We start from the raw sequence: 15,851 nt of genomic DNA, 5'->3' as shown, positions 1-15,851 counted from the left end.
ATCGATATAAATTATAACTGGACACTACTGTAGAATTTATTATAGGTAGCAGCTCATCACTGTCGGTTGTACTAGAATCGATATTGAAAATGTATTACTGCCGGTTCTTAACCTTCCACGTCCGAACGATGATAAAGCAGCTAAGAACCGACACTGATATAGACTATCAGTGCCAGTTTGTGTTACAAACCGGCATTGATACATCAGTACCGATTTGTAATATGAGCCGGTACTGATAGTCGTATATCAGTGTCAGTTCTATTCATGAACCAGCATTGAAGTCCGAACCCGAATATTTTGTTCAATCCACTTTTGGCTCGCGTTCGTCAGCTCTCATCCGCTCTCCACCTCCTTTCTCATCCACTCATCCTCCTGCTCTTATCCGCTGATCCACTAGAGCTCTGTTGTCCGCTCTCCACCTGCTCTCTCATCCTCCACCTGCTTTCTCCGTCCGCTCTCCACCTGCTCTCTCATCCATTGGACACGGGCAGCAGCAGGTGAGCACACCCTCCACCTACTCTCTCATCCGCTCTCATCCAACTCTCTCATCCTCCACCTGCTCTCTCCGTTTGGCTGCAGCAGATCCTCTCGGTAGCAGCAGCAGGTGCTCTCGGCAGCAGCTGATCCTCCCGGCAACAGCAGCAGGTGCGCGGCTCCACCGTCGCCGCTGGCGACGACAAGAAGCGCAAGGCGCAGCTTCGTGTTTGATTTGTTTAAATTGATTTAATTGTGAGATGAGTCGCCATGTGTTCGATTTGATTGTGAAATGAGTCGATTTATTCGATTTGATTGTGAGATGAGTTCGTATGGATGAGATATTTGATCTGTTCTTGTATGGATTTGATTGTGAGTTCGTATGGATTTGATTGTGTGTTCGTATGGATGAGATAAGTCGATTTGTGCTTGTTTTCAGATGTTAGGAGAGGTTGACGGAGGAGCGGCAGAGCAAAGGAGAGAGGAGAGCAAGTGCTCATCGAGGATGGACGGCGCGTGGCTGAGCTGTGGAGTTGCGGAGCTGGTGGCGATCATATGACGACGGAGCATGCTGACGTATCGGCAGCCGAGCTGGCTCGATTTCGAGCTAGCTTATTTCTTTTTTGGCTCGTGATCCACCTATTACTGCCGATTCATGGCTCGAACCGACAGTGATAATAAGTTTCTATGTCGGTTGTGGAACTGACACTGATACTAGCCAAGTATCAGTACCGAGTAAAGAATGCTGGTTGAAAAACCGACATTGATACCGTTTTTCAACCGGTAATCTTATACCTTTTATAGTAGTGGGGTATATTGGGTACATATGGCCAGACAACAGAAGTACTTCGAGGATGTTAGTAGTCAATCATGTTCACATAAATACCACTCGAGACACCTTAACTAAAGTTTTGGTTGAATGATGCAAATTAAATTCAAGGCACTTTATCTTTTAGGTACCTTTTAATTGTACATAATTAATTCCTCTTTGACTCTTGTTTTTTTCTTTTTACATTTTTTTTTTAAGAAAGTGATATCTCCTCCAGATATCGTACCGTTTAACAGTGCAAATATTAACTTTTGCCTACTGCTGTCTCATGTTTTTTTTTTCTTTTTTGCCTTTTCTCCTTACATATTCTAGACACCATTAGGCGCTTTGTTTGCCAGATTCTCTATCTGTTTTCAGACACTTCTCTTCAATAACTCCTGCATTTTAATTCCTGCTACAATTTTCACTACACATTACATTTCTATTCGTTCTTTTCATTTTATTTCATGCATTTTATCTCCAATAGATAGCACCGATTCATAAAGGGAAAAAAGAAGAAGGAAAAGGCATATTGTTGAGCAAAAGAACCGTGATTACCCATTTCCCACCCTTTATTTTCCATGATTGCCACTTCGTACAGTTACTTTTTCAATTGTTTGATCTACATCATAGCTAGCATCCTCTTTTTGCTTATAAAAGAAAATAGGCAACCCAGTAGGAACCAGATGATTTTTAATTAAGAAAAAATAGTTACATAAATTCGAGTTGAAGATGACTCAAACATGGGTGGTGGGTCAGCTAAAACTTGCGTGACGGCATAGAGTGGAAGTTTCGAGTTTTTGGAAGTCTGACTAGTTCAGTGACAAATAATTGAACTACTCAAACATTAGAGTGGAAGGAACCAGGAAATGTTTCTGGAACAATAGGAAAGATCTTAAGAAGCTCACCGGCCATTTGAAAAAAATGGTGTATGGCCTAGGCAGGGAGCATAGCAACATAGTAAGGCTCTGATACTACGCATGCACCAACCTAGCCGCCGTCTGCATCCATCAGCTAGATCATCGTAGGTTTGGATCAACTATCGATCTATTCAATAGCATAGCTAAACCACCTTCCATCCAGAGAATTCGTTGATTGGGACTAAACATGTGTACGGCTAGCTGTTGAATCAAATCATCAATCTCACGTACCCCTCCTGTACAATTTAATTAAATTGCATGCATGACCACATGGTGCAACAACTCCTTGTAGAATTAGTAGACTGCATTGCAACAACTCCTTGTAGAATTAGTAGACTTCATTGCAACAACTTCTAAACAAATGTATGGAGAGTATGCTTACTCTTTGCTAGTATCTGTAGACATGTGTTGTTGATCGGTCCTGTAAAGGAACAGGATATCGTCACTTCTTCCAAGGCACGTGAGAAACAGGAAACATCTTTGACAGAGGGTTGATACATTCATTCATATATGTCCAGCGGCTTCACCATCCTGACCTGTGTGTGTTGGCTGTGTCAAACATGATGGCTGCCTCACCTGCACCTGCAGAAAAATGATGCCTTTCTCCCGAGTTGTACATATTACCTGGATAGAAATGTCGCCATCCCCTTTGAAATCGGAATGTGCTGTTCTGTCTGGAGGATCTGGTGCCACGGCATTATTTACTCAGTCAAATTCAGCATATGTACATTCTGAAAATATCACACTTCAATTTGAGATCAACAAAAGTGATATTTTTATCATGCAGGGTTCCAGAATGGATTAAAACGATTGATATGTTTCTCTATGTATATTATATTCCAAACAAGAAGTTCTTGTTTGACAATGTATATGACAAGACGCTAGTTAGGCTGCAATAGCAGATCCTTTCAGTCCAAGGCTCCAAGCTTTCACATCTGTAGGACTAGATATCCAATATGCAACCGATTCATAATGACAAAGCTGCAATATTTATTCAGCATGCCAATTCAGACCCAACTTGGGCAGTCCCAGCCTCCCAGGCTCCCAGCCATTCTCACAACCTAAACTGATAGAAATATTAAGTAATACACTATTCTCCATAATATACAGATTGCCATTTCAACATTTGCATTAGTCATTCCTACTTTTCTACAGAAACACAGTCCCAGGAATGGGCAAGGCCTTGTAGCTTGGCAACGGCTTATTGACACAGATCTTTGTACAACAATAATTCATCATTTCCAGTCCAGAACATTCAGGTCAGCATTGAAAACTCAAGCTCCCAACCTCTTCTGCTTTTGTTTTGCTTTTCTGCTTTACAAGTCACAACATTAAATCCATAAGCCAGGACAAACAATTTGCCACTTATAGTTAGCAAGGCTTTCTTTTTATGAGTGAGAGAGTTCTAGACAAGCTCTTCGAATAAAAATCAGAATAGTCAGAAAAAAAAATAACTAATCGTCTTAATGAGACAATGTTGCCAAAGAAATTATGGCGATGAAAAGTTGAACTCTATGCCTGACTTCCCCCTGTCATGATCAAACTGTTTCAAGATGTGGCAGTAATTCATCTGGAAAGAGGAGAAACACGTGTTAAGTAAAAGTAAAACAATAAAGTACTGCAATTTCATCAGTAACTTTAGTGGCACAGCTGAATAGTGAAGGACAAACCTCTATGCGAAACAGTCTGGTTAGCACAACTAGGGATGAAATCGGTTCGAAAACGATCGGAAAAAGGCCTAAATCATTTTCAGTTTCACATTTTCGCTTGGAAACAAAGTCGATAATGATAATATCGGAAATGAATACGATATCGATAATACAAGAAAACCAAAAACGATGTTATCGGACGAAAACATATGGGTATCAATCGGGAATCAATAATTCAAACCCGAAAGAATAATCTGATATCAAGTTTCTACATACGCAATTACAGTTATACAGATACATGAAGAATATGTGAGGCCCTTGTTATTGTGTTGTATAATAATATTTCGGCAACCTATATACACATATATATAGTGATATAAATAAATAAAATACCAAAATGCCATCATGGGTATGTATTGTGCACTGTGGGATATGGCCGTTCTATCTCTCTCACAGTCTCACTCGATCCCAATCCCTATCTCTCTCTCCCCTAACGCAAACTGGCAGTGGCTAAGCCAAGGCAATGAGGCGGCGTAGGGGCGAGCACATGGTGCAGCGCAGCCAGGGCGCCTACGTGCAATGCGAGGTGAGGGCAGGGTGCGTTGCTGCACGAGGTTCCTGCACATTGCACGACACGAGAGCAGGGCACAGCCCGTCACCACCGTCGCCACACGAGGACGAACTGAGGAAGGGTGTCGCCACCTCGCCGTCTCGTTGCGTCGTCTGGCCGAGGCGGGGTGGAGGAGAAAGGCTGGAAGGGCGTCTGAAGGGATCAATAAGAGGAGGAATGAATTAGGATACTTAGAATCTATTCGGCTTCAAAAACTATATAAGATAAATCTATATCAATTTCTATCTAAATGTGCTCTAAATTTATCTAGTGAATCTACTCTACCAATCAAAATGCTTGCGACCTATCTAAGAAGATAAATTGCAAGAATGTAAATGCGGAAACATAAATAAGGTAGAGAGAGCAAACTCGATACAAATGATTTTTATCCTGTAGTATCGGTGCCATGAATGTTACCCCTAGTCCACGATGGAGCTCCAAAAAAGATATACTCCAGGTCGGCATCCGTTCACGGTTCTTGAGCCACCAAATCACAAATACAAGACATCCATCCAGATGAGCCACCAAGGCAAGGCCTAACCACTAGCCTCTCTTTCAGTTTCTTGCCGCCATGATCACTTCGGAGCTTGAGCCACCAAGGAAAGGGTCTTCGCGTCCCCGTACACGCTTCTCATCGCCACTCCACACCAAGTCGAAAGGTCAACAAGTTTGCCGACGAGTCACTAAGACTCCAAGGTGTCGACGTACCACTTGGTACAAGGTTGGATCATTCTTTAATACACTCTCTAGGCAGCAATCACCTAGCAACACTCTCTCTAGGCCTATAAGCACTGATCACTCACTAATCTTGTGCTTAATCATCTTGGATGATCATTTTAAGTACTTTGGTGGCTTGGATGTCTTCTCAAATGTTTATGGACTTCTTAAAACTCAAGCGCACTCAAATGACTGAGTAGAGGGGTATTTATAGCCTCAAACCCGTGCACTAGCTGTTAACCCAATAACTCAAAAAAGTTGTTAACACCAGATGATCCGATAAGAACAATAGTACTAACACTGGATCATCCGATGAGTACATTCTCACAAACTAGCCGTTGGAACCCCACTCAGGGTTCTATGAGCACCAGACATTCCAGTATATACTTCATCTCCAGACTATCCGGTGAGTTATCCTAAGCCATCCGAGTCTTTGCTTCTTCTCTGTGTAAATTACTCTGGTGGAAGAATCCGCTGCACATCACTTCATCACCGGACTATTCGATGCCTTGAACTTTGTTCTGCCTCTTTGCACTGTTCATTATCCGGTATATTTTCTGGTATAGCCTTACTTTATCACTGGACCTTCTGGCGTGTTGATCTTCAATCTTCTACGACTGCAACCTTCTCTGGTGGAAATGCTTCAGTGTGTATTTTTCTCTGATCACCAGACTATCCGGTGGGTTATTCCATTCTGCCTTCTGGACAGAAACACTCCCGTATTGCCATGTTTTGATCATCGGACTATCCAATGAGGCTTAACCTTCATTTTTCAGCACGACATCTTTCTCTGAAAGAATTGCTCCGGTGAGTACATTTGCTAATCATCGGACCTTCCGGTGAGGTCTTGAGTCCTCTCTCCCCATTTGTCAAATATGCTCTGGTGAACTCAACATCCACAGCACTGGACCATCCGGTAAGGCTAATTTTCCTGTGACTTCTTTAATTCGATCAAACCTTGTTCCGGCTGTGTGGCTTCTTCATATATTGCATTCATAAGATCTACTAATATATATTCTTGATAAATATGTTAGCCTCATTGACTATGTTGTTATTAATCACTAAAATTACAATCATAGCCTAATATGATCATTTTCGCTACAGCATCGTCGACTCACCACGTCGAGATCTTAAGGCCGGCGATGGACGCGTGGAGGCACTGAGGTCCAAGGGAGGCAATCCGCCGGCTCCTCGTGTCGCATCTGACGGGCGGCGCTGGTGGACAGCACTAGCGGGCGGCGCCTCTATGGTTTGGGTGACATGGCTGTAGAGGAACGAGAGAATAATGATGGAAGTGTAGACTAAATCAGTGAAGGACCTGGAGTCCTGGACCACTGGAGGTTGGGGCCTGGGAGTGGGAGGCGGAGGTCTATTGGGCCATGGGTCAGGTTAGAAATGAAAATTTTTGCTGATAATTATCGTCCAAAATGGAAAACGATTGGAGGATGCCTAAATTGTTTTCATATAATTTTATTGTTTTTGTTTCCGGGAATTACCATTACCGGCTTTCAGCAGAACTCCTAAAGTTTTGTAGGGAGTCAGTAAGGGGAAATTTCCGAAGATCACGCTCTGTTACTTTAACAAGATTTCCAGCAGAAACAAATGCATCGCCGTGAATTTCCAGCTCCCTTAGCAGCTTCAGAGGTAGATCAAATGATAGATCAGCAAAGGCTGTGACTGCTATGTCACATCCCAGTCCATCTAGCTCAGGAAAAGTGGAAGCACCATTTTCAGAATTATTGGGGCCAAAGGTTCTGAAGTCTGTCACCTCCAAACCTCTTGCTTTGAAGCCTAAGAGTGATGATGGTCCACCCAAGTGGCAAACAAGAGACCTATTGCCACCCAAGGAGAACCGTTCTGGAAGTGGTGAGACAGATCCTGTGGATCCTCTTTCCAATGGGTGGATGACCCCTGCAGCCACTCCAGCATTGAGAGCACCATTCAACACAACCAGAGGCAAAGCCACTCGAAGATCAAATTCCTGATATGCAATCGAGGAAACGGATGCTGCAAAGCTGAAACGGATAGGTACATTTCAGTTTGAGTCGTTCAGTTGTTTAATTAAAAAGTTCCTAGTGTGCAGTGCATCAGATTCTAGAAAATAAAAATGGTGCAACACGTTTCATTGAAAATAAAGGCTATGTCCTAACTGCTCTTGTATGGAATTGGATGACATACGTGCTGGATCAGTTAAAGTTCTCCATGTCAGATTGTAAGCAAGGTTATGGTTCATGGTGGAGCAAGCCAACAAAAACACCCATCAGGCGTTCTTTGAGTGAGGACTTTAACCAGTCCTCGGACAGAAACGATATTCGGGCTATCAGTGGAGCTGCCATTGCTCCGATTCTTGACATTTCCACTCCAGCACTTAGTTTTGTCGTCTGATCTAATTCAAGAACACCTGATGCATCCCAGGTCTCACAGTATCCAAATAGGTTCTTCAACTTCAGTGAACCTTCCAGTGAACATGATCTAGTCTGCAAAAGGTTTACACGAAGAAGATAGGTGAGACTTGAGACAAGTGAACTCGGGAACCAATTGAGGTCATGCCTATGACACAGTAATATTTGATCATCAAACATCATGGCATCCTCTACCTACACAGTGGTTCTGAATAACGATTATTTGAGGTCTATTTAACAGCACACACAAATTTGTTAGTTGCGCATGTTAAGTGATGGAGAATGCATGAGAGATATCCTTGCATGATATTCATTCAAGCTATGTTGTGGAGAATGTATGACTTTGGCATAGAGAGGGATATAGCACGGCACAACAAAATCCTATAATGCAGAATGTAGAAATACTGCAATACTGAACCAGAAAATGAAGGAAACTAATTAATTTTGTTCTACGAACCAGACCAGTGGGAGTCAACAAACTACAACCATATAATTCATCCACAACGAACCTGAAGATAGCCGATTCACGTGCAACTATAAGCAAGAAGAAAAAAGTTCCATTTTTTCCGAAGCAAATCACACTAAGAGATAAATGGATGCTTCTGAGTGTGATTTACTACAAGCATAACACCTGCTAAAATCAAAATTATGTAGCCAAGGCCATGTATGATCCTTCTGAAAGCAAGCACATCAATAAAATCCACTTCATTGTATCGACCAGAAGTCCACAAGGCTGCACAGTCCGATGAAAGCACCGTCCTTCAGATTCAAACTAGCTTAGGTTCTAGTCTGAGGTCTCTAAATCGAAGCAACAGCTAGAGACTGTGCAAGTCCCAATCTGAATAGCTCAAGCAAAACAGTAAACTGAACCCACTTTACAACTATTATGTGATCCGAATTTTTTATTATACCATATAAGTAACATCTTTAAATTTTAAAACGGTTCGTATTAGACTCGAGTCTTATATTTTCATCCCTATAAATATATCTTATAAACTATAAAAAGAATTAAGATGTTTATTATAATCTTTAATATTATATATATTTCTAATATAGTGAAAATCGTCGATTGATATTTCTAATTTTTCCGTAAAGATTTTGCAGGTAAAAAAATCGTGGCTTCCGCATAGGGATCGAAACGGATCGAATATGCATGGAATCGAATTTGGATAGTACGATTTATCACATTTTAATCCGAATGCGAATATGGATCCGGATATCCTCGAATATGAATACGAATCGGATAGTTCGAATACGAATCCGCATTCGGATATCTACTCGATCTTCGAAATTCAGTCAAAAATTTAAATTTTTGAAAAAAATTGACTGAAATTTGATAAAATTCGATTGAAATTTGTTCTAATTTGATTGGACCGGAATTTTAGAAATTTTGTTCAAAATTCATGTTGAAAATTTAAATTTTTGATCAAATTTAACTGAAATTTGACTGAAATTTGTTCCAATTTGATTGGGTCGGAATTTCATTCATATCTGAAATTTCTAAAACTTTAGCAAAATTTGGTTCCCTGGTTGGTGGATACAGATACGAATCGGATATATCTCGAATTCGGATATCCACATTTGAATCCGAATCTCGAAAACGAATTCGGATACATTCATTTTAGTATCCATTTCAAAAACAAATACAGATACGAATATTCATATTCATATTTTAACGAATACAAAATCAAATAATTCACCGTCCACTTTCACCCTTACTTCCGCAAATCGAAGCTAGAACCTGACCAGAAAAAAAAAGGTCGTTTCCTGCTGCTGCCCGTGCATCGAGGCTGGCAGAGCATCGACCAGCACAGTAGCATCAACATGACGAAGCCATCTTCGTTTTCCGGCCTGTGCTGTCACGTGAAGTCCAAAATTAGTGTTTTGCTAAGCGCACACAAGGAAAGCGTACCAGAGTTTGTGCTGAATTGATTTTTGGCTGATGTTTCAGAGTGCACTAAGGGATTTTCTAACTGCTTCATTGAATATGATATTCTATCACTAGATCGTGATGTAAGATTTTTTCTATGGTAAGTTAAAATACGAAATATTCTTACGTATATTGTTTTGGATAATATTTTTTGATAATTTTAGAAATAAGATTAAAAGTCTTGATCTAATAAAGAATAGAGAAAGATCTAGGGCTTTGTCACAAATTCATCTTCATTTATCAAATAATATTTTGTTAGAGGTTTTGCAAAAAAATAGATGATGCTTTATAGCTAAAGCTAGAATCGATCTGCATATCTAAGGATTTAGCCAGTAAAATACATCTGAAGATAAAAAATTTCACCCACAAATTACAAGAGGATGGTTCTGTGTTGAATCATCTTTCGGTCTTTAAGGAGATCGTTGCTGACCTACAATCCATAAAGATAAAATATAATGATGAGAACTTGAGTCTTTTCCTTTCATGTTTATTGCTCGGTTCTTTTGTAAATTTCAGAGATATCATATTATACAATCACGACACACTAACTTTGAAAGAAGTTTATGAAGCCTTATATGCTAAGAAAAAAAATTAAATAAATGGTGTCTACTGATGGCTTGACTTCCAATAGAAAATGTTTGATTGTGCATGGCAGGACAAAGGAAAAGAATTCGCATCATGGTCAAAGAGGTAAAAGTTTGAACGATTACAGGGGTTGTTCGAAGTCCAGAAGCAAAGAAAAATTATACAGGTATTACAAGAAAAATAAACATAATATATCTAAATATTATAAGTTGAAGAATAAAGAAAATAGGAAAGTTAAATCTAATGAAGAAGGTAAACCTTCTGTTGTTGCTTCAGATAGTAGTTTTAATGGAGAGACTCTCGTTGCTTTTGATGGATATGCTAGTAGTGGTGATGAATTGATTATTAAATTTGCTGCGTCTTTTCATATATGTATACATAGATATTAGTTCACCACTTATAATTCTGTTTAAGATGCTAGTTTTGTTAGTATGGGTGATGATAACCCACTTCCAATTATTAGAAGTGGATCAATTATGATAAAAGATGTATGATGGTATTGTTAGAATCTTGACAGATGTGTGGCATGTTCTAGTTATGAAAAGGAACCTTATTTGAAAGAAGTTTATGAGGCCTTATATGCTAAGAAAAAAGATTAAATAAATGGTGTCTACTGATGGCTCGACTTCCAATAGAAAATATTTGATTGTGCATGGCATGACAAAGGAAAAGAATTTGCATCATGGCCAAAGAGGTAAAAGTTTGAACGATTACAAGGGTCGTTTGAAGTCCAGAAGTAAAGAAAAATTATACAGGTATTACAAGAAAAATAAACATAATATATCTAAATATTACAAGTTGAAGAATAAAGAAAAGAGGAGAGTTAAATCTAATGAAGAAGGTAAACCTTTTGTTGTTGCTTCCGATAGTAGTTTTGATGGAGAGACTTTCGTTGCTTTTGCTGGATATGCTAGTAGTGGTGATGAATTGATTATTGAATCTGCTGTGTCTTTTCATATATGCATACATAGATATTAGTTCACCACTTATAATTTTGTTTAAAATGCTAGTTCTGTTAGTATGGGTGATGACAACCCACTTCCAATTATTAGAAGTGGATCAATTATGATAAAAAAAAATGTATGATGGTATTGTTAGAATCTTGACAGATGTGTGGCATGTTCTAGTTATGAAAAGAAACTTTATTTTCTTGAGTACTCTCGATAATAAAGGGTATGGTTGGTCTGGTGAAGATGGTATTTTTAATGTGAGAAAAGATTTCCTTATTGTAATAAAAGGTGATTTGAAGTCTGCAATTTATATCATCTTCGAGGCACTACAATCACAGATGATGCTACTGTAAGTTCATATTCATTAATAGATTATGATGCTACTAATCTTTGGCATATGCGTCTTAGACATATGATAAGTGAACTTGGTTTGACAGAATTGAGCAATAGATGTCTTCTTGATGGACATAACATCGACAAGCTAAAATTTTGCCAGCATTGTATTTTTGGCAAGCATAAGAAGGTGAAATTCAACACTTCGGTTTATACAACAAAAAATATTCTTGATTATACGCATTCTGATTTATGAGGATCATTTCGTAGGCCTTCACTAGATGGTTCTCGTTATATGTTAATTATTATTTATTATTACTTGAGAAGAGTTTGACCTTATTTCTTGAAGCATAAATCAGAAGTATTTAAGGAGTGGAAGGTTATGGTTGCAAAGCAAACCGAAAAGAAGGTAAATTTTTTTTGCACTGATAATAGGATGGAATTCTATTTTGATGAATTTGATTTATATTGTATATCATTAATTGATCATCTAATATTATCATTGATAAGAAAACTCCAATTGAGATATGATATGGTTCTCCAGCTGGTTATTTAGAATTGGAAGTTTCCAGTTGTTCTACTTATATTCACGTTGATAATGATAAATTGAAGCCAAAAACTATTAAGTGCATCTTTCTTGATTATAAATCTGGTGTTAAATGTTATAATTGTGAAATCTTGTAACACAAAATGTGGTGATTAGCAAGAATATTGTATTTAATGAATTTGCTATGTTGCATAACACTCCTGTTCAGAGTCAGCAGAGTTCTAGTATACAGGTGAAGTATTTTATTAATACAGAAAGTACACTAGATGCTGTTGTCCAATATGCATTTATTGCTAAAAAATTTATTTATTGATCATAATTCATCTAGTGTTCCACCTTCTTCTTTCGTTGTGCAGCCTACACAACATTCTATTACAGTTGATAGTCCTAGAAGGCAAATTAATCCCTACAAGATGTTAATTAAAGAGTGTAATATTTGTTGCTTATGCTTTGAATTGTGCAGAGGATGTTGAAGTTAATGCAGAATCTTCTAATTATAATGAGGCTATTACTTCTATTGGTTGTAATAATTGGATGACTGCAATACAAGAAGGGATGGAGTCACTTAAAAAGAATGATACTTGAGATTTAGTCAAATTGCCAAAAGAGAAGAAGACTACTCATTGGAAGTGGATTTTCAAAAGAAATGAGGATACTTCTCCTAATAAAGCAGCAAGGTATAAAGCAAGGTTGGTTGCTAAAGGCTATAGCCAGATTATATGTATTGATTATAATAATATACAAGTATTGATTATAATGATGTCTTCTCCCATGTTATGAAGCATAGTTTTATTCGCACTTTACTCAGTATTGTTGCTATATGTGATTACGAACGTGAGCAATTAAATGTTAAAACTGTATTTTTATATAGAGAGTTAGATTAAGATATTTATATTGATTAATCTAAAGGTTTTATTATTCATAAAAAAGAAGACATTGTATGTAAATTTAAAAAAAAAATCTCTTTATGGTTTGAAATAATCCTCTAGACAGTGGTATAAGAGGTTTGACTCTTTTACACTCTCTAATGGTTTTAAACGTTCTGATTATAATAGCTGTGTCTATTTGAAAATTATTAATGGTTCGGCTATTTATTTGCTTCTTTATGACGATGATATGTTGATTGCTACAAAGGATAAATCAGAAATAGCTAAACTGAAATCACAGTTGAGTATGAATTTGAGATGAAGGATTTAGGTATAGCAAAGAAAATTCTTGGCATGGAGATCATTAGAGACAAAAAAGCTGGCAAGTTATATCTTAGTCAACAAGGCTATATTAAGAAGGTCATTCGTTGTTTTAATATGCATGATGCAAAACCAGTGATTACTCTATTAGCTGCGCATTTCAAATTATTTTTAGCTTTATGATCTGAGTCAGATTATAATATTGAGTATATGACTAGAGTCCTCTGCTCTCATCCTGATTTATCTTATGCACTAAGTGTTATTAGTAGATACATAGCTAATCCTGACAAATAGTATTGGAAGGTTGTTCAGTAGATTTTCAGATATATGTGTGGTACTTCTAATATTTGTTTGCAGTTTGAAAAATATGGAGATGGACTTGTTGGTTATGTTGATTCAGATTATGATGGTGATTTGGATAAGAGGAGATCTCTCACATGTTCTGTTTTTACCATTGTTGGTTGTACTGTTAGTTAGAAATCATGTTTGCAGACTATTGTTGCTTTATCAACTACTGAAGTTAAACATATGGCTATTTCTAAAGTATACAAAAAAGTTGTTTGGCTGAGAGGTTTGTAAAGTAAGTTTTATGGAGATAATTATTGCGTTAATATTTTTTGTGATACTCAAAGTTCTATTTGACTTACAAAGGATAAGATATTTTATGAAAGAACAAAGCATATTGTTGTGATGTATCATTATATTCGAGATGTTATTGTTCAAGATGATATTAAAATATGCAAGATAAGCACTCACGATAATCCTGCTGATATGATGAAATTGTCAATTTCTGCTACTAAATTTGAGCTATGTTCAAGTTTAGTTGGTGTTACAGTTTGCGTTCTAAAGACTTTTAGCGTTAGTGATATTTATTATTGAAGAGAGTTTATTGATGATTTTTTATTTGCTATAAGATAGAATTCATCTTAAGGTGAAGTTTGTTGGATTATGATCCGAATTCTTATTAGGCCATTCAAGGGACGTATTCGACTTATATTCCAAAACAGTTTGTATTAGACTCGGGTCGTATATATTAATATTAATTCCTATAAATATATCTTGTAAGCTGCAAGAAGAATTAAGACGTTTATTATAATTTTTTTTATCGTATACATCATTGATATAGTAAAGATCGCTGATTGACACCTATAATTTTTCTCACAAAGATTTTCTATGTAAAAAATATATATATTTATTTCTACCATATTACAACAAGGATCGTGTGAAGTAAACCATTCTCCGAAAAGAAGACATTTTTAGTTGGATGCACACCGGGCGTTGGCAAAAGACGCCGAATTCACCGGCACCGCGGTCGCGTGCCTTGGCGACGTCAACGACGACGGCGGCGGCGCCCCCCGCCGCCGCTGCAGGGGATCCCTGGCGGCGCCGCGTCGAGGGTGATGGAGACGGCGTCGAAGGCGCCGAGGCGACGGAGCCGATCGCTGGCCGCAGCGGCAGCGCGCACGAGGTCTAACACGGTGGCGGCGCGCGCGAGGTCTGGGCCCGCCGCCGCCTCCACTGCGGCGCGTGCGGGCGCAGCCCCGGGTTGCCACCTCCTGCACCCCGATCCGAACCTCCTCCGCGGTGAGCCGCCCGAGCACGGCCTCGAGACGAGTCTCCTCGGACGGGGGCGCGGAGGGTTCTTCGTTATCGTCATCGAAGTCGTCCTCGAGGTGGCCATGGTAGTCTTGGGTGACGGAGGAGGGGGGATGGGTGCTGTTGGATGCGGTTGCCATTGCCATTGCCATTGCAGCGGACTGGAGGAACAACTGAACCGAAGCGAGCCTGACAGTTGCAAGGCGCGACAGAACTGAAGCGTGGTCGGTTGCTTCTCAAGTTCTGACGAACGGAACAACACTTGCCAAGAAACATTGGGTAACGCTGCGCAACAAAGAACCACCCAGTCGATCGAAGAAAAGAAACAAGAAAAAGTCCGCGAGTGCTGCTGCCCGTCCTCATCGCCGCCGTCCGCGTTCCGCTGACGCGGCCCTCGGCCGCCGCTTCTCTGCATCAGTGGCGGGCACGAGGGCGCATTTGCCGATGCGTCCTCTCTGCATGTCCACAGTTATTCTAGCCACCGTGTCGTTGTGGATGCAGCTACGGCACCCGCCGAGGAGCGGGGCCATAGTGCGTTGCCATTGGAGGTATTTGTAGGTGTTGCATAAGCGGCACGCACAGCCCGATGCCCAACGAAATCATCTGCACTTGAAGCTGCAGCCTGCAGCAGGTACTCAATGTTGCCTCTTCTAGTATCGATGCCTTGTCGATCAGCAAGAAAAGCAAATGCGATAACGCATAATAGCCTCATGAAGCAAGTGAGATTCCGTTGCAAGATCATATCAGATCAGTGCACCTTGTTGCGGTTGGGGATGAGCTCCTGCAGCATGATGAGGAGTTCGCGAGGTCCGGCGTGCTTGGCCATTACAACCGTGGTGGTTGCTCCGACAGAGCGTAGCGACTAGCGACGCCAATGTCATGTCTGTAGTTGACGAGCGAGTCCGCTGCGGCCTCGCCGACGACGTTGCCGGCGCGTGGACAGCGGGGCAGCGAACGATATGAGGACAGGGGATGACAGAGGAGGCGATGGTACGGCCAGGAGGGCCCGCCCACCAGCACCCCTACAACAAATGGTTACAATATTTGCAACCTAGCACGAACTAGTATTATCCAGACATATGTGTCTTTTTTTTTCCGAATTAGGTATCTCGCATCCGAGTTGAATTTCGACTCTGTCAGATT

The 15,851-nt window shown here is 39.8% G+C and overlaps 1 pseudogene; it reads right to left on the bottom strand.

The window, feature by feature from the left end:
- Positions 1 to 3,691: 3,691 nt before the first annotated feature.
- On the bottom strand, positions 3,692 to 15,275 carry LOC133906541 (uncharacterized; annotated as a pseudogene).
- Positions 15,276 to 15,851: the final 576 nt, after the last annotated feature.

Source organism: Phragmites australis, chromosome 23 (assembly GCF_958298935.1).
Source record: "Phragmites australis chromosome 23, lpPhrAust1.1, whole genome shotgun sequence".
In the NCBI taxonomy this organism is placed as follows: Eukaryota; Viridiplantae; Streptophyta; class Magnoliopsida; order Poales; family Poaceae; genus Phragmites; species Phragmites australis.
This window is presented reverse-complemented; position numbering and strand designations above follow the sequence as displayed.